Source organism: Eretmochelys imbricata, chromosome 6 (genome assembly GCF_965152235.1).
Source record: "Eretmochelys imbricata isolate rEreImb1 chromosome 6, rEreImb1.hap1, whole genome shotgun sequence".
NCBI classification, from domain to species: domain Eukaryota; kingdom Metazoa; phylum Chordata; order Testudines; family Cheloniidae; genus Eretmochelys; species Eretmochelys imbricata.
This window is the reverse complement of record NC_135577.1, coordinates 68,888,008-68,906,918: the sequence shown is the minus strand read 5'-3', so window position 1 is coordinate 68,906,918 and position 18,911 is coordinate 68,888,008. Positions and strand designations below refer to the sequence as shown.

At 42.4% G+C, this 18,911-nt stretch overlaps 1 protein-coding gene across 1 annotated transcript in view; it reads right to left on the bottom strand.

Moving 5' to 3' along the window:
- TTBK2 (tau tubulin kinase 2) overlaps window positions 1-17,723 on the bottom strand; it is a 207,524-nt gene extending 189,801 nt beyond the window's left edge. Inside the window, exon 1 of the mRNA XM_077818805.1 lies at window positions 17,399-17,723. The gene's annotated coding sequence lies outside the window, so the exon portion shown is untranslated. The remainder of the gene's footprint in view (window positions 1-17,398) is intronic.
- Between the last annotated feature and the right edge of the window lie 1,188 nt (window positions 17,724-18,911).

Here is an 18,911-nt window from a genome sequence, read left to right as displayed (position 1 = left end):
CATAAGGAAAGAGCCATAAAAATTTGCTATGTAAGAACCATTGTTGTAGTCATACTATATGATTAGGATAACCAACAAAATTCTGCTCGCTGCACATAGTATAAAGGAAACAGAATTGAAAGGGGCCAAACTAATATTTTTGAAATCTCAGGCCAGTGACAAAGAAGGGACTTCACTATTCTGAAATAAAAAATGTGAAGAAAAGATCAGAACGCTTTTCTCTCTATCATAATTCAAGGCCACTTTTGATGGGAAATGAGAATTATTCTGGGATTTGACATCAGTGACCTGATTACTTGATACTTTCAAAGACAGTGCTTCAGGCAAGGACTTTGACACAGATGAAACTAAGGACTGAAACAGTATTCACTCCCTACAATATCAGCCTCCCCACTTTATCGACATAGGCCCTTTCTTTCTTCCATAACTGGAAAACTTGTTCTGTGTATTTTGCAACACATCATTTTTAAACAAAATGTAACCTTGTTATGTATTACTGGTGTGAATTTGTATAAATGCTTAAAGTAAGTAATTAAACTAGTGCTGGTTTGTGCCATGACCCCACACAGTAATTATTCATCACTCCCTTACTATATGCTTTGGATAGGAACTGTAGACTTGAGCTCATGCTCCCTGGCAGGTTATGGTCCTAATGGCTTAAGTATCCACTGAAGACTTAAGCTCAGGAGCATCCTTGAATGGTACAATGTTTGTAATGTACTGGGCTGTAACAATTGGTCTGGCACATCTTTAATAATGGGGTATTATTTATGATGTGTTTGAGCACCCCCCATTCCAAGAGTCTCATACAGTGCTAGAAAAAACAGTGCCTGTGCCCACTCAAGGAGACAGTCTGGTTTCAAATTGTAGCACTACATGAGTGAAGTTTTCTAAAGGTCAGTTACTGGAGGGTTGCCTCGTAAGAGGATGGCCACAACAGCATACTCTTAGGCAGGGGTTCTCAAACTGGGGATCGGAACCCCTGGGGGATTGTGAGCTGTCAGCCCCCAACCCAAACCACACTTCGCCTGCAGCATTTATAATGGTGTTAAATATATTAAAAATGTTTTTAATTTATAAGGGGCGGGGGTCGCATTCAGACTTGCTATGTGAAAGGGGTCACCAGTACAAAAGTTTGAGAACCACTACTCTTAGGGATATGATTGTAATGAGCATTGCTAACAACACTGCTAATTTTCCTTTTCCTGTTGCCAGTGAAAAAAGGTTTTGGTAATTGCTCCAGAAGAAGAGGTTGGTCACTACAACAAGGAGTAGCTATGGACCTGGTCTGCAAGAGGTTTAGCAACGGCAACTCACTCTGAGGCCCTGAACATTTCACAACCATAAGTAGAAAGAAAAGGGAGTACTTGTGGCACCTTAGAGACTAACCAATTTATTTGAGCATAAGCTTTCGTGAGCTACAGCTCACTTCATTGGATGCATCCGATGAAGTGAGCTGTAGCTCACGAAAGCTTATGCTCAAATAAATTGGTTAGTCTCTAAGGTGCCACAAGTACTCCCTTTTCTTTTTGCGAATACAGACTAACACGGCTGTTACTCTGAAACCAACCATAAGTAGGTTTTCCATGCTTCTTCCCAAGCCCTGATCAGAGATCCATCAGTCTTTACCACAGGAAACAAATAGTAGCAGGATATCTTAAGCCACTGGAGAATGTTTCCATGATTACCAGGCGGCAGAGTACTTGGGCTAGGTATCAGGGCATGTAGATGCTCCCATGCCCTTCCATTTTACCATTCCTCTGCTGTGCTACTTTTAGGAGATATCCAGGGTCAATAAAGTTGCAGCCACCTGGCCAGAAAATATCATTGGTCTCTTTCCTCATTAGCCCCTGCCATCCGCAATAAGAATTTCGAACATGATGGTAACACTTGTTAGCAACTCCAGTTAGGAATGTTGACCAATCTGTCTTAAAAAACCATTTTTTTACCTACACAAATTGGTAAAGAAATGGATCCTGATTAGTTCTGATGCATCAGATAGTTATTGTTTTATTAAAAATATTAGATTTATATTAGTTTTTTACTCCCATTCATATTCTAACCAAAAAGTTTATGTGCTGCACATACATATCCTATCAGTTGACAGTGGTCCAGTCCATGTAAAATAGATTGGTGTGGGGGGACAAGCCTCACCTGAAACCTTCTCTGTTGGGATCACTATTTTCCTGTCAGATTTTACTCTACAACAAAGAATGATTCATGCACAGCTGCTGACAGATAAAATTCTCCATCAGCATCTGCATTTTTACCTCCAACAGGACCATCTTCCCACCTTCTCCAATCCCTGCATCAAGTATTTAAAAAACCTAGGAAATTAATATGCAAAAAAATTTACCTGTGAAGTAATTAAGGTTGCTCAACATGCTCAACACAAATCCACAAAGGAAACAAAAAGTTAACCCACGTAATGGTAAATAACTCTTCCACCTACAAGCACACAAATTACTATTACTACTACCACAACTACTAAACTTTAACTCTGCCTCTCTAGGAGTGCCAGCCTTCCACCACTCATCCAAAAATAACCCTTTATCAAATTATCCTCTCCCTACAAAATCAACTACTAGTGTTGGGAGGAAATAATCTGGTCCAGTGGTATATGCAGAAGGGTGAAAAGGGGGGGGGGGGTAGAGTTAAGTTGCACTGCCTGGACTCCCCTCCAGTATACAGAAATTGTGGTAATGGTAAGGTGTGTGCTTGTAGATTGAAGAGTTATTTACCATTAGGTGACTTACCTTTTCATATCCTTGATTTTGTGGGTCATATGCTGTATGAGTAGAAAGCCCAACTTCTGCTTTATAAATTTGTGTATTTATTATATTTTCAGGAGCTAATCTACAATCATTGCCCTCCCGCAACTTTATTGCAACACAATGGATATTGACAATTTATTTGTTGCAGAATGGTCTTTATTTACTAACAGTACAGGCTAATTTTTATGAGCAAGTCTTACAACAGGAATTTTTCATCTTTTCTTGGATTGCACTGACTTTGACCTTTTGATTTAAAAAATGAAAAAGCTGTGGATACTATTTATAACCCTGATTTCTAGAAGTTTGCATCATGCTTCCTGTATTTTTGGATGCCTACTCAAACACCAAAAATGTGGCTTCTTCAGGATTTCCTTCCACAATTTTTTTTTTTTTACGCCAAGCAAGAAGATTGATTACAGTGATGCAACTGAAATATCTCCAGGGACAGAAAAACAAAGCCTAAAACGAGGGGAAAGAAAGTGAATGAGAGGAAATGGGAGACTCAGTCCTCGATCTATTACAGGAGAGAATTATTAGAGGCATTCGCCAGTTAAAAGAGCTGCAAATTCACCATATTAGAGAACCATTACAAAATTGAGGAGAGTTAAGAATGGTCACAAATATTAAAAAGCCACAGAGCATAAAACTCTAGAAAAGAAATATAAAACTGTTGCATAAGTGAAAAATACATTTAATCCTTATAATAAAAAGATTGTGCTAAAAATACTCAGATCAGATTTTCTTTCAAAGGCACTCAAAGCAACAAGTAAGTTATCTAAACATGATGCTCCACAGAGATTCAAGGTGGAGTAAGAGAACTCCAGACATTGACCGAAAGTGAACTTAGGCTTTAATTCCTTTTGTTAATATTGGACAGAGTCTTTTTGGTAAAACAGAAGACAGACATTGGACAAGCAGCTAAAATTTGAGTTAAAAGAATTAAGATTGAGCTTTTTGAAGTTTAATGGTCCTTAGTATTGGGGAAGTATTTTTATAAAAAAGGAATCTGAAAATAAATCAAATTATAGTCCAAAAGAGGGAAAAATTCTCTCAGACTGAGGAACTCAAGAAAATACATTTAAACACAAGTGACTGAAGGCACATTATGTGAACTTAAAAAAAACCCACCCAGAACAAACAAAGGGCTATCAACAACAATCAAAATATGGAAGGTCACTCATCACATTCATGTAAGTGTTCAGTCAATGGGAGCAGGGGCTGCTGCATAACTGCTACCCTAAAACTGTGAAAAAAATAATTTTCCTCCATGGCATTCAGATATAAAGGAAGCATACGTAATGGTCTCTGGTAAGAGACTGGACAGGTTAATCAGGGTCAAATATAAACCAACACCATACCATCCCTAACCTGCAGCCCTAAGAGAATGCAAAAGTAAGATATACAAAACTTCTTTTTTTCTTGAGTCTTAAAGACAGTATCTATGGTTGGCATTTTTAATGCAGCCCACTTCAGTAGCATTTAGAGGTCCTATTCACAAGTTTTAAAGTATCACTGTCATCTGAAAGAAAACTAATCTCTGTCACTCATACCACTTTCTTCAGTGAAATGTTCTTGCTTGGTCTCCTTGACGGACCACATCAGCTATTCTGACAGGTTTCAGAGTAACAGCCGTGTTAGTCTGTATTCGCAAAAAGAAAAGGAGTACTTGTGGCACCTTAGAGACTAACCAATTTATTTGAGCATGAGCTTTCGTGAGCTACAGCTCACTTCATTGGATGCATACCGTGGAAACTGCAGAAGACATTATATACACACAGAGACCATGAAACAATACCTCCTCCCGCCCCACTGTCCTGCTGGTAATAGCTTATCTAAAGTGATCATCAGGTTGGGCCATTTCCAGCACAAATCCAGGTTTTCTCACCCTCCGCCCCCCCCCCCACCACACACACACACACAAACTCACTCTCCTACTGGTGATAGCTCATCCAAAGTGACCACTCTCCCTACAACGTGCACGGTAATCAAGGTGGGCCATTTCCAGAACAAATCCAGGCTCTCTCACCCCCCCCCCCAGGGGGACACACACACTCACTCTCCTGCTGGCAATAGCTCATCCAAACTGACCACTCTCCAAGTTTAAATCTAAGTTTAACCAGAATGTCGGGGGGGGGGGGTAGGAAAAAACAAGGGGAAATAGGCTACCTTGCATAATGACTTAGCCACTCCCAGTCTCTATTTAAGCCTAAATTAATAGTATCCAATTTGCAAATGAATTCCAATTCAGCAGTTTCTCGCTGGAGTCTGGATTGATAGAGCCAGAAGAGTTCCCAGGAGTCACCTACTACAGGACAGGCCTAACAAAGAAAATAACAGAACGCCACTAGCCGTCACCTTCAGCCCCCATCTAAAACCCCTCCAATGCATTATTAAGGATCTACAACCTATCCTGAAGGATGACCCAACACTCTCACAAATCTTGGGAGACAGGCCAGTCCTTGCCTACAGACAGCCCCCCCAACCTGAAGCAAATACTCACCAACAGCCACATACCACACAACAGAACCACTAACCCAGGAACCTATCCTTGCAACAAAGCCCGTTGCCAACTGTGCCCACATATCTATTCAGGGGACACCATCACAGGGCCTAATAACATCAGCCACACTATCAGAGGCTCATTCACCTGCACATCCACCAATGTGATATATGCCATCATGTGCCAGCAATGCCCCTCTGCCATTTACATTGGTCAAACTGGACAGTCTCTACGTAAAAGAATAAATGGACACAAGTCAGATGTCAAGAATTATAACATTCATAAACCAGTCGGAGAACACTTCAATCTCTCTGGTCACGCAATCACAGACATGAAGGTAGCTATCTTACAACAAAAAAACTTCAAATCCAGACTCCAGCGAGAAACTGCTGAATTGGAATTCATTTGCAAATTGGATACTATTAATTTAGGCTTAAATAGAGACTGGGAGTGGCTAAGTCATTATGCAAGGTAGCCTATTTCCCCTTGTTTTTTCCTACCCCCCCCTCCCCAGACGTTCTGGTTAAACTTGGATTTAAACTTGGAGAGTGGTCAGTTTGGATGAGCTATTGCCAGCAGGAGAGAGAGTGTCCGGGGGGGGGGGGGGGTGAGAAAGCCTGGATTTGTGCTGGAAATGGCCCACCTTGATTATCATGCACGTTGTAGGGAGAGTGGTCACTTTGGATAAGCTATTACCAGCAGGAGAGTGAGTGTGTGTGTGTGGTTTTTGGAGGGGGGGAGAGAACCTGGATTTGTGCAGGAAATGGCCCACCTTGATTATCATACACATTGTGAAGAGAGTGGTCACTTTGGATGGGCTATTACCAGCAGGAGAGTGAGTTTGGGGAGGGGGGGGGGCGCGGAGGGTGAGAAAACCTGGATTTGTGCTGGAAATGGCCCAACTTGATGATCACTTTAGATAAGCTATTACCAGCAGGACAGTGGGGCGGGAGGAGGTATTGTTTCATGGTCTCTGTGTGTATATAACGTCTTCTGCAGTTTCCACGGTATGCATCCGATGAAGTGAGCTGTAGCTCACGAAAGCTCATGCTCAAATAAATTGGTTAGTCTCTAAGGTGCCACAAGTACTCCTTTTCTATCAGCTATTCTGTAGTCATCATTATTGAGGGAGCAAATAGATGCATCTTGCTTTGTATTCTCAAGGGGGTAAACTCCAGGCTCAACCTGGTCTTCTTTGGTAAGGAATTCCACAAATGAGGACTTCAGCTGAGAACACCTAGCATCTAACATGTCAGAGTGAACCCTGGAGCAAGAAATGGTTTCTAAGAAAGCCTGTCAACAACTGATTGAAAACATTAGAGTAATATAAGGACACCTCAAAGAATATCTGGAACTGGATGGGGAGCTGGTATACATAAAAAAGATGTGAGGTGCTCATCAGTTTACATTGCACAGATGAGCCTTTTCATGATGGATCATTTGCCATTGCTGCATGGCCTGTGGATAACATAAGCGGCCTATTGCAGCAGTTCAGCCTGGAGGCAATAAAGACATGGATTGCTGTGGCTACATCTTGATCGAAAGAACGAGATGCAAAAAAGGCTGAAAAGTAAAATGCATTCCTGACTACAGCTTCTATTTGAATGCCAAGAATTTAAGATGAGTACTCAGGTCTCCGGATCACCTTGACCACAGGAAGGCGATTAAATACCCTCTATAGAAGATGAGGCAAGAGCTCCTGCTAGTCCCTCAAAGCTAGTTCCTTTCATCCAGCAATACTTCCATCCTTCTCAGCTTAAGCCAACTATTTTTCATTCTTACACTTCTCTCATTCAGCTACTGGAACATTCAAGTATTAGCGCTGGCTATGTTTGATGAAGACAAGATGTAGAACTGGGTGTCAACTTACTGAAGTCCACACATTCTCATGATCCCCCTTGCTATTCAGACCTATACTGAATAGAGAATGTGAGAGACCTGAACTCTGAGTGACATCAAAAGTCAGAGATCTCGAGGAGAAAAAAAGAGGTACTCATCATGATTTTAGGTTACCTATTCAAAAGAAATCAAAGCCAGCTTTGTGCAACTTGTCCCATTCCTGATAGGCCTCTTGAAGGCAAATCAACAGCAACACGTGACTAATGATATTGAAGACACATACATCTAGTACAGTGGTTCCCAGACTTGTTCCGCCACTTGTGCGGGGAAAGCCTCTGGCGGGCCGGGCTGGTTTGTTTACCTGCCGCGTCCGCAGGTTCGGCCGATCGCGGCTCCCAGTGGCCGCGGTCTGCTACTGGTCGCCGCTTCCAGCAGCTCCCATTGGCCTGGAGCAGCGAACCACGGCCACTGGGAGCCGCAATCGGCCGAACCTGCGGACACGGCAGGTAAACAAACCAGCCCAGCCCTCCAGGGGCTTTCCCTGCACAAGCGGCAGAACAAGTTTGGGAACCACTTATCTAGTATCAACAATTAAGTTTGTCCTCTGTCCATGAGGATAAGGAGATACCCTCCAATTCCATCCCCATATCATAACCTGATCTGAAGTCTGATAGATACAAGCCAAAGCAGAAGAGAGGTGCTGCTGAAGTCAGTTTGCTTATCAGCTCTTTAATAACTTTATTCAAACTCAGATAGCGAAGCTTAGACATATTGCAATAGTTGACAAGATAATTTGCATTGAAGGATGGGTTTGTTGATCATTAAACAAACTACTGATAGTAAAAAAAATTAATAAGACTGTCATTTAAAAAATAGATGCAAGATAGCAGATCATATCTACATAACTGTGCTAAAAGAGGATAAGCAAGAAAAAGGCTGCCTTTTAGAGGTCTATTATAGGACACTGATCAAAGCAGCACAGAAAAAAAATCTATGGTCAGCAGAATTAAGGACAATAAAAAGGAATCATATGTATATCAGGAAAAAGGAACACTAGCAACAGTATTGATCCATTATTAGATTGAAATGGTAGAACTGTTAATAATAACGCAGAAAAGGCAGACGAGTGCAATAAATATTTCTGGTCTGTTTTTGTGAAAAAGCTACCATATCATACCATATGATAATGATAATGAAGAATGAGTAAGATATTTTTAAATCAGCAAGTCCAGATAATTTGCATCCAAGAGTTTTAAAAGAGCTGGCCTGAGTTTTAATAAGTCTTGGAACACCGAAGAAATTCCAGAGGACTGGAAGAAAGCTAACGCTGTCTTACTAGTTCTAAAGTGTAAATGAGATGAACAAAGTAATTATAGGTCTGTCAGACTGACAACAATTTCTGGCTAAATAATGGAACAGCTGATACCAGCCTTGATTAATAAAGAATTAAAAGAGGGTAATTTAGTTAATGCAATCAACATAAGATTATGCAAAATAGATTTTATCAACATAACATGTTATCTTCTTGAGGAGATTACGAGTTTGGCTGATAAAAGTATAGTGTTGATGCAATATACTTAAGACTTTACATAAGGCATTTGAATAAGAAATTATCGTGATACAAAATTAACATGGTGAATATTAAACCAATTCAAAACTGGCTAACAATAGGTCTCAAAAAGTAACTGTAAATGTGGAATCATCGAGTGGGTTTGTTTCTAGTGGGGCCCTATACAGATCAGTCCTTTGCCCTATGATATTTAACATTTTACTTAATATCTTAAGTTTCTGTCATCTCCAAAGATTGGGGGAGAGGTGAATAATGAAGAGGATAGGCCATTGATACAGAGTGATCTGGGTCACTTGGTAAACTGGAAGCAATCAAAGAATAGGCATTTCAATATTGCCAAATGTAAGGGCATACACGCAGGAACAAAAATATAGGCCACACTTGCAGGATGGGGACTTTATCCTAGGAAGCAGCGATCCTGAAAAAGACTTGGGAGTAATGGAGGATAGTCAACTGCACATGAGCTCCCAGTGTAATAGTGTGGCTAAAAGGCCTTGTGTGATCCTTGGATGTATGTAAGCTGCTGACCTGTCTCCCTACTCCAGGAAAGACTAATACTAGGTCAAAGTCTGTTTCAGGATGTTCCATGAGGACCTGGTTTATTAATTTTAAAAAAAAAAAATGCACAAAAACCCTTGACCAACAGAATCTAAAGGGGCCAAGAGTCACTTCACTCTACGCCTCTCCCTCTGCTTCAGGGCCAGTCAAAGAAGCCAAACTGCCTCCTACAGCTTCCTTGCCAGTGACCTCTCTCAGCCCTTCCCAGGCATAACCTGAACACTTCCGAGCTGAGTCTGATAACTGAACAGTGCTAGTTGGCCCCAGGTCCTTAAAGGAGCAGAGCATCCTGTTACCATGTATTAATAGAGGAATATACAGTGGGAAAGTTATATTACAGGGTGGCTAAACTTACTGACCCACTGAGATGCACACGACAATCTTCAGAAGCTTGAGAGCTGGGGCAGCCTGTCAGAGATTCTGCCCTGCAGGGGCGGTCCTCAGGGCTTCAGCCGCATGGGAGACACCTGCGGGGGCTTGGGACTTCTGCTCTGTTCCTTCTGGAACTCTGTGCCCCAGCAGGCATGCCCCACGGGGCTGAAGCCCCAAGTCTCGGCAGGCATGTCCCAAGGTGCTGAAGTCTCAAGACCCCTTTCTCTGCCAAGCAAAAGTGAGGCATGGGGGGGGGGGGGGAGGTGTCACATACCCCACAGATTTTTGACAGGGTTTGCTGGCCCCACTCAATCACATGGTACCACAGGGCTCCCTCCCTGCATGGCAGCTGCTGGAGCAGGCAAGCTGGGAGCTGCCGCAGTGGGGAGAGGCAGCGGCAAACAGCTGGGAGTTTCCAGGAAGAGCCTCTGCTTTTCCTACTGCCTCTCCCCACAGAGCTGAAGCAGCAGCCCCCTCCCCACAGCTCCCAGCTGTTTGTGGCTGCCTCCCCATGGAGCTAGCACTTGGGAACTGCAGGGAGGGGCCACTGAGGATAAGAGGGGGGGCATGACTCAAGCTGTTGGGGGGAGGACAAACCTTTAAATTGTATCCCCCCACTCTCAACAGGCACCAGTCATCTCTGCCAGAAGCTCCTAGCCCCACCGCAGGGCAGAAACCCTGAGCTCCTGCCTCCCTAGTCTGGTAGGCGGAGAATGAGAGGAGTATGTGGGGGCACCACAAGAAGCACTTTAACTGTAAAAGAGCCGCATGAGGCACATGAGCCGCAATTTGGCCACCCCATTATATTACTTCTTGTTTGGCACGGTGCAACCGCTGCTGGAATACCACGTCTAGTTCTGGTGTCCACATTTCAAGAAGGATGTTGAAAAATTGGAGAGGATTTAAAAGAGCCATGAGAATGTTTAAAGAATTGAAAACATGCCTTATACTGAGAAATTCAAGGAGCTGAATCTATTTAGTTTAAAGAGAAAATTAAGGCGTGACTTGACTACAGACTGTAGGTTCTTAAACAGGGAATAGAAACTTAACGACAGAGGGCTCTTCAATTTAACATGTCTGGAACCAGGACACAGGCAATCTTGTCTAATAGTCAGAGCAAGAGTCGGCATCAGAAGTTAAATCAAGAGGTCACAGCTGGAGTCAGAGTCAGACATCAGAGTAAATGGTCAAAAGTGAGGCATAGCAGTAGGAACCAGATATGAGACAAGGAGCAGCAGTAAGGCAGGAACCAGGATTGGGTGCTGGAGCAAGGCAGGAGGAACCAAGAATAGGACAGAAGCAGATCAGGAACCAAGAACAGGACTGGATGCAGATCACAGGAGACAAGCAAAGAGCAGGGTCCAATGGGGCAGCAACAGGAAGTCTGCTCAGTTGCTTGGACAATCCAACCAGGTCACTTCCTGGCTTAAGTCATGAGTGCAAGCCAATCAGGCACTCTAGGCCTTGGATATACTGACAGGACTTCCTCTATGACCTGACCTTTCAAGATTAGTGAGGTGCTGCTTCATCTGTCTCTTCTGGTGGTGACAAGGGAGTGTCAGTGACCAAGAGTCCTCACAGCCCCAGATTCTAGGCCTGCCTCCTTCAGATCCTTACATAGCAGACATAAGGTATAACCAGATCCAATGCCTGGAAGCTGAAGACAGACAAAGTCAGACTACAAACAAGATGCAAATATTTTAACAGTGAGGATAATTAACAATTGGAACAACTTGTCAAGGGCTGTGGTGCATTCTCCATCACTGGAAATTTTTAAAATCAAGATCAGATGTTTTTTCAAAAAGATATATTCTAGTGCAACCACAGTTATTGGACCTGAAGCAAGAATTAATTCAGGGAAGTCCTATGACTTGCATTATGCAGCTCTAATTAGATTATCACAATGGTCTCCTTTCTGGCCTTTACAAAAAAAAAAAATTATGAATGAACAGTGAGAAAGTGTTTAGGATGAGATGGGTGAAGAGTCTGTATCCATCATCAAAAGTTAACTGCAAAGTAGCACTAGTCATCAAATAATAATCTTTCTATGTAAATTTAATTTGTCACAGCACTGCTCCTAGACCACAACGGTATACCTAAGAGTCCAGCTGCTGGATGACCAAATGACATGTAAGTCTTTTGGTGACCTTCTCTGTAGTTCAATTTGTGTACTGCAAACATACTGTTCAAAATGCAAAAGAAGTCATGTCACACAATTTCTTATATAATAGAAGAGTCCTGGTCCAAGAGGAGATGCTCTTTTTCCACCAGCTGAGCTGCCAAAAAAACCACACACACACAAACCTACTCCCATTAATAATCTAACAGACAAGAAGAGTTTCCTCAAAGTCATTACAGCCTTTCATGCAATCCATATTTAGGAAATGAACAATAAAAATATTAAATATTCATCTTACATTTTAAAGTGTTTATTGTATCGTGCCGCCACCAGGAGCAGTGCAGAAGTAAGGATGGCATGGTATGGTATTGCCACCTTTACTTCTGTGCTGCTGCTGGCAGGGTGCTGCCTTCAGAGCTCAGTGCCCAGGCAACAGCTGCCACTCTCCTGCTGCCCAGCTCTGAAGGAAACACAGAAGTAATGGTGGCAATATCAGGACCCTGTTAAAATAATCTTGTGACCCCCTTCCAACTCCCTTTTGGGTCAGGACCCCCAGTTTGAGAAATGCTGATTTCCCCCCATTAAATCTGTATAGTATAGGGTAAAAGCACACAAAAGACTAGACTTCACGGAGGGGAGACAAGATTTCACAGTCCATGACATGTTTTCCATGGTCGTGAATTTGGTAGGGCCTTATGTATCACAGAACAATAGATTTTAAAAGTCAAAGTAATCTGAATTAGACAAGTAAAAAGGCTAAAAGCAATAAAGGTGTTGACTTAAAAAAGAGTGACTGAACCAAGTTTTTTCCATTTGTAAATTTAAAAAAAAAAAAAAACAACTAAAGTAGCATTTTATGGGATAGTGAATCAGTTTAAAAAAAAATTCGCATAATGATGACACAACCCTAATAGCAGTATAGCATTTTATAATTTCTAAAGTTACCTATAGCAATGAGTGCTCCATTGTAAAAATCACAAGTAATCTTTTAACAAAGTTTTCACCATTCTGAAAGCATTATGTAGAAATGAGGATACCAAAACTGGCATTAACTGAATTTCTACTGCAGAGAGAACATGTTAAGGAGAAGACTATCACATGGCAAACAAGGTCATGTGATTCTGTGGTGACAATCATATCAAAAACAGTTTCACATCTAAGAGCATATATTAAATATAAGAAATAAACAAACCCCTTCTACTTTTTAAATAGTATTGGTGACTTTTGTGAGGAGTTTGTCTGTTTGTTTTTTAAATAGTAATGATATCCTCATTTAAGACCCAGAACAATCCAACTGCCCTGGGTAAGTTATACCATTTTCTGGCATCCACCTTTCTGTGATTCCAGCTCTTATTATTCAGAATCAGACATAATGTGAGAATAGGAGATCCCAACATCAAATATTATTAGTAGTGTTGTCCCTTTTGAACTGGAACAGCTCATCAAAGTTTGAGGCCACGGGAATGTTCGAACTGGGGGCAGAAACTGAAAATAGAGTCCCATATTTTCTTTGATGCAATCTTGTTTATTTACAAGTAATGTGCAAAGTCTTACTTCTCCAAATGCAGGAGGAACACAAGAACAGTTTCTTAGCTTACAGTCCCAAACCTCTTAAACCTTTCCTCTCCCACACACTTTACCCCAAAACAATACTCAAGCAAAAACCCCTCGATCCACCCAGCCTAAAACTCCTTTTTAGTTGGGGGTTTGTTATTAACTTCTCCCTACAGTTATGCTAACTGATGTGTGCATTCAAATCCTTCAACCTCACTAAGGTTTTTTAACTCAGCCCATAACAAGGTTTCATCCAGCTCAGTTATAACAGTATGTATTGTGTTCTCTTATGAGCATACCACACTCCATACCTAGCTCAGGATGAAAAGTGTAATAGGGTTCAGCACATACCACAATTTTTTTAATAAACGGGGTGGAAGAAGCTGTCAAGTAGACAGTGTATACATTCATCAAAAGTCGGAGAATTCTGGCAATTTAAAAAACAAACAAACACATCCTGAAGGGTTTGATTATAAACTTAGACCAAGTAAAAGGTTGGGTGATGTTTTGAGAGAAGGAATATGTAGGGGCATCACAAGAATGGTGTAAAAAATGTTTAGGCCTAAATTTTGTTTAAAAAAATACTATTAACATTATGTGGTGTTCAAGATTTTCAGTGAAAACTTTTGTTAAATGTTGTCCTGCAGCATACACAGTCCAACCAATAAAGAACAGGACTGGCACATAAGAATTTAAATTATCCTGTCTAGTTTCATTCTCTAAACTGAGTGAAATGCAATAGATAAAAAAATTATGAAAGATAAGTCAGATCTTTAAAATGAAATATATATATTTACCTCTTAACTGGGTAGAATATTAACATAGGAATTAATCTGATGAACAAATCTCTTTCACCACTAATGCCAAGAAGAAATCAATACATTGTCTGGTTGATGGCAAGCCATTTTTAACCAAAGCATAATCTACAGTTCTTGGATCTTTTAGTGTGCAATTTGTAATAAACGGATTCTGAAAACTAACTCTTGTATGATTAGTAAATTATCTATTAAACATGATAAATTTTAATGGTCTGTTAGGTTCCTGGTTTATTTGTGACAGCAAATAGAAGGGGCTGGTTTCTCTGTCACTGCAGGAGAGGGTGTTTCTCAAGAGTTGGGAAGGGGAGGAGGAATAGTGGCTGGCTGGTTCATATACCAGGCATCCCTCTGAGATTGCAAATAATAGTGTTGTCTTAAATTGAATCTGCAGCTGTCTCTCTGCCCCTTTAGCCAGATTCTACACAGTTCTGAATAGTGGTTTAAGAGAGCAAGAGAAGGTGATAATGATCCAGAAAATGGAAATACACAGAAACTGTATAGAAGACCAGCTTTAGAATTGTCAGTATATTCTTACAGTAGGATCAAGTCTTAGTTTAACAGGAGATGCAATCAACAATATTCATTTTATCTTGTATTGTACTTTATACATTCCAAATGGATGTTTAATATTGTATATACAAAAATAATTGGCTGTATCAAGGCTCTCTACACTTTTTTTGCTATAAAAGTTAAAATATGGTTATGGATAAGGAAAACTCTTTTCCTTTTAGAAAAAACATTCCAACTTTTATTTTAGTATACATATAGCCCTCTGTGGCCTGAAAACTGCAGTGTTACAATTTAACAGAAAATGTAACATGCAGTACTATATGACTCCATCAGACCTGATTAATGTCTCATGAGCTTCCATTCTCACACATTTTCCATCTGTCTGAATTTCTCTGCCTAACCCCCTATTGCTTCCAAAATACCACAAAGAGGTTAAAGACACAGTGGCTACCAAGTACACAGTAGCAGATCTGAAGCAAATCAAAATAAAAATGGAAATGTTTTCTGAAGAAAGCTAATAACACATTTCCATCATATACACAGTATTTAGATACACTGTGCCAAAAATAGCTTTGTGAAAGCCAAATAAAAAGCATTAGCAATAAGTACATAGTCACTCTTTCATACACATTACAAATCACTTCGCTCATCCTTTACAAATCGAACGGATGTTAACAAGACTACCTCTAGAATAAAATGCTAACTTTAAGACTTAGTACTTTGCTTACTCAAATACATTACTAGGGCATTTCACTGTATAATCCTGAGAAGTCATTATCAAGATGTGAAAAGATTCTGTACTGAGCTACATAGAATATTGAATATATTTGTCCCACGTTTCACTGTTGAGAGTCAATGCTACTGCAGACACAAAAAAATTTGCAGGATCATATCACCTTTAACCTCTTGTTGTCTCAAGTACTGTAGCAAAAATGAATTAACACACACCTAGATACACCACAACAAAGACACAGCATTGCCTACAGAAGATTTATTAAAAAAAAAAAACTAAGCTTTTGGAAAATCTGCAACATAGAATTCATTCATTCATTTCAATGCTAACTATATTTAAGAGGTATTAAACTAAACAATAATCAATACAATGTTCTTTGCATGTACCCCCCCCCCATAATTAATATATCTTACTGTCTTTAAATTATTCTGATACTGCAACTTCACTGCTCAACTTCAGCATCTCCACTCATTCTGAGGTTTTTACAGGACCTCATTTCTTAATATTAAAAAATATATGTAGCAACAAATTTATCAAGGCACTTAATAAATTTCTCTCATTAAAATAAAAGCAGCTTGTTAATTTAAAATAATGTTTGTCCATGTACATTGTCTGCATAAGAAATGTCTTCACTATAATCTGTTTCACACATTTCACATAAATACCTTCACCATAAATACCATGCGTTGTATAGAAGAGGTTAAGCTATAAACATGCCACTTCTTTTGTTCTTCCAATTGACATACAATAGTTGATCAGAATTTTTAAATCCATCCCTGTCTACACTGAAGAGTGTTTCCTATTGCCACAGCATATACCCTCAAGGTTAGTAATTCCATACCAATCTTTGTCCTCCCACTCCTTTTGCTCTCTTGTGACAACAGAAGTGCAAGGATGCTGTAACACAGCTTTCAACCCTCATCTATACTTTCAGAAATAATATATTTTCTTATATCATTAAATACTACCGGTGGTGGATAAAATAGTATTTTTAAAAGGCCCCTCCCAGATTAGATTTTTGTTTGTTTATTACAACTATGGCCTACTGAGGCAGATCTCATATTTGTATTCATATATTGATGCAACTGCTGTTAATGTCTCCAATGCTTAATATGACAGACACCGGACAGATTCTCCATCCATCCTTGCCCACACATGTATATAATATATGTATACAAACACACACACACACACACACACCCATAGCCTATTTGTACAAGAAAAGGAAACAGACAAAATCTATTATAAACTTGGCTGTTTCAACATCAAGTAACAAGTATCTGCTAATAATGTGTATCCTCCTCTAGTAAGAGAAAGTAAAGAGCATAATCATGTGCCTATAAATTTAACTTCAGAGTAGAAAGGCCAAGGTGGAGAGTAACGCTGCTGGATTCCAGCATACCTGGTGACCTTATATCAAATACAGGGGCAACTATTCTTCCCTGTCCAATCTACACAATCTGTGCTAGTGTGCTGTAATAGCAATATCTTTCAGAGAGTGTCCTGTAACATTCCAAAGCTTCCGTGCACCTTTTATGCCATCAGCATTTACACCATAACTAAGACTTCAATAATAATCGTTTTACACTATATAACAGCACCTCTCATCCTAACGACCCAAAGTGCTTTTATGCCGCAAAAACCCTTCCGTCACTCGTAGTCAGTCTGCAAGCAGTCGGGAAATGATCTAGCAACGGGATCTTATCTTGCTGTAGCCCGGAAGGTTCTTCCCCTGCCCCGTAGCGCTCATCACCCCTATGTCACCGGCTATTACCCGTTAGCGGGCACACGCACAAATTACACTTCCCCCCTAGCTCTGGCGCGACCCGTCCCGAATGATCCCAGTCGCCAGCAGCCTAGGGATGCGCCGGCGAATGATACCGGGATATTTCCAGCTCCCCAGGCATCCCGCCCGCCCCGCAGTGCCCTGCGTGGAGACAAAGAACCAGCCATAAATAACCCCACTACCACCACCACCACCACCACCGTGAGGCGGCGGGGCCCAGCGGCGGGCAGCTCTAGACCGTCTGAGCCTCGCGGGTGGCTCTCACCTGGAACGTGGCCCAGCCGGCGGCGGCGGCTCCTCCCCGACGGGGCGAGTCTGACGGCGGGGGCAGGGTTAACGCCTGCGGCGAGAGCGCCCCTCACGCCCCTCAGCTGCAGTCAGGGCTAGCGCCGCGGGCCCCGGCTCAGCCCGCTGCCCATCGCGTGCGGTCTCTATGGCGACTGCCGTGCCGGGAGGGGGACTGCCGGGAGGGGTGACCAGTGCCGCGAGGCAAGGAGTGCTAGTGGGGTGCTGCGGGGCCCGTGTCCCGCCCCAGCAGGGTTAACCTCTTCTCTTCCGCCTCTCCCATGCCTGCTGCAGTCCCCGCCGGACCCGACTGCTCTCGCTACCGTCGCAATAAACTCCCCCCTCTCTCCGAGCGCCAACTAGCCTGTCGTCGCTCAGAGCACCGCCCAGCTGCAGTCACGCCGGGCGTTGATTTGACGGCTGCCGAGCTTCTCGCCCGCCGATTGGCTGACAGGATTATCATGATGATGAAAGGAGGGCGTAGCTTGGAAATACCGCTGTCTTCAGGTTTGCTTGAGAGCAGCGGTAACCAGTTAACAGAGTCACAATGATCTGCACGCATGCGCACGGCAAAAATGCATTCTGGGTAGTGTAGTTTTCCGGCTGCCACTGCAGAGGAGACGCGTGGCTGGGAGGCGTTTCTTCTCCTGAGCTGTTGAAGGAGGCGGGAGATGCTAGTTAAAACCCAGGGTTAGGAGCCGGGAATCGTGATTTCCTGTGACTTACCCAGGCGGAGTGAAGTGCTCTCTGTTCCGTGCAGGGTCACATACCGCGCTTATCACCGCAGCGTGCAAGCGCCTTCCCGTGGGTGCATTTGGAGCATCTCGCCTCTGCAGCCCGGGCTCTGGTTCCCCTCGGTCGCGTGAGAGCAGCAGTGGAGTCGCTGCGTCCCCACTGCATTGCTAGCTCCACCCTCAGCAGCATCCAGCTCCAGCCTGCACTCCCTGAGCAGCCGGCGAGCTGAGTGTAAACCATCGCTTAACCTCGGCTAGAGGTGCGTGTGGACGCACAGGAGTGCGGTTAGGTGCAACTGCCGAATGATGCTTCGCCCTAACGCTGCAGTGAAGCCAGGCTCTAAGAGACATGACTTACAGCTGTTACATGTAGTTAGTTTGTTCTCCATCTCCACCTGCGTCTGCCGGGAGGCGTAGGGCGGGGGGGGTGTTTTATCTAGGTACATGCTGCTCTGTGTTTATAGTAAAGGAAGGCTCAAGAGTGCACCTTGAACGTTGTGGTGAGGTTTGTGACGGTTCTTGGCTCCTAGGGGAGTTCTTTCTGTATTTCTGGCCTAGCCTCAAAGAAGGCTCCATCTCTCCAGCACCGATGAGCCCTTAACCTTATCGTAGAACATTCCATAGGTGAGGCACGGAGGGACATACAGGGTCAAGTGCCCCTACCGATTGCTGCTTAGTGGGGGGCAGGGAAGGGCTCTGTCCTTCTGCTGGGTCTGCCCCCAAGCTCCCTATGCCGCTCTCCGGGGAAGGCAAGCCCAG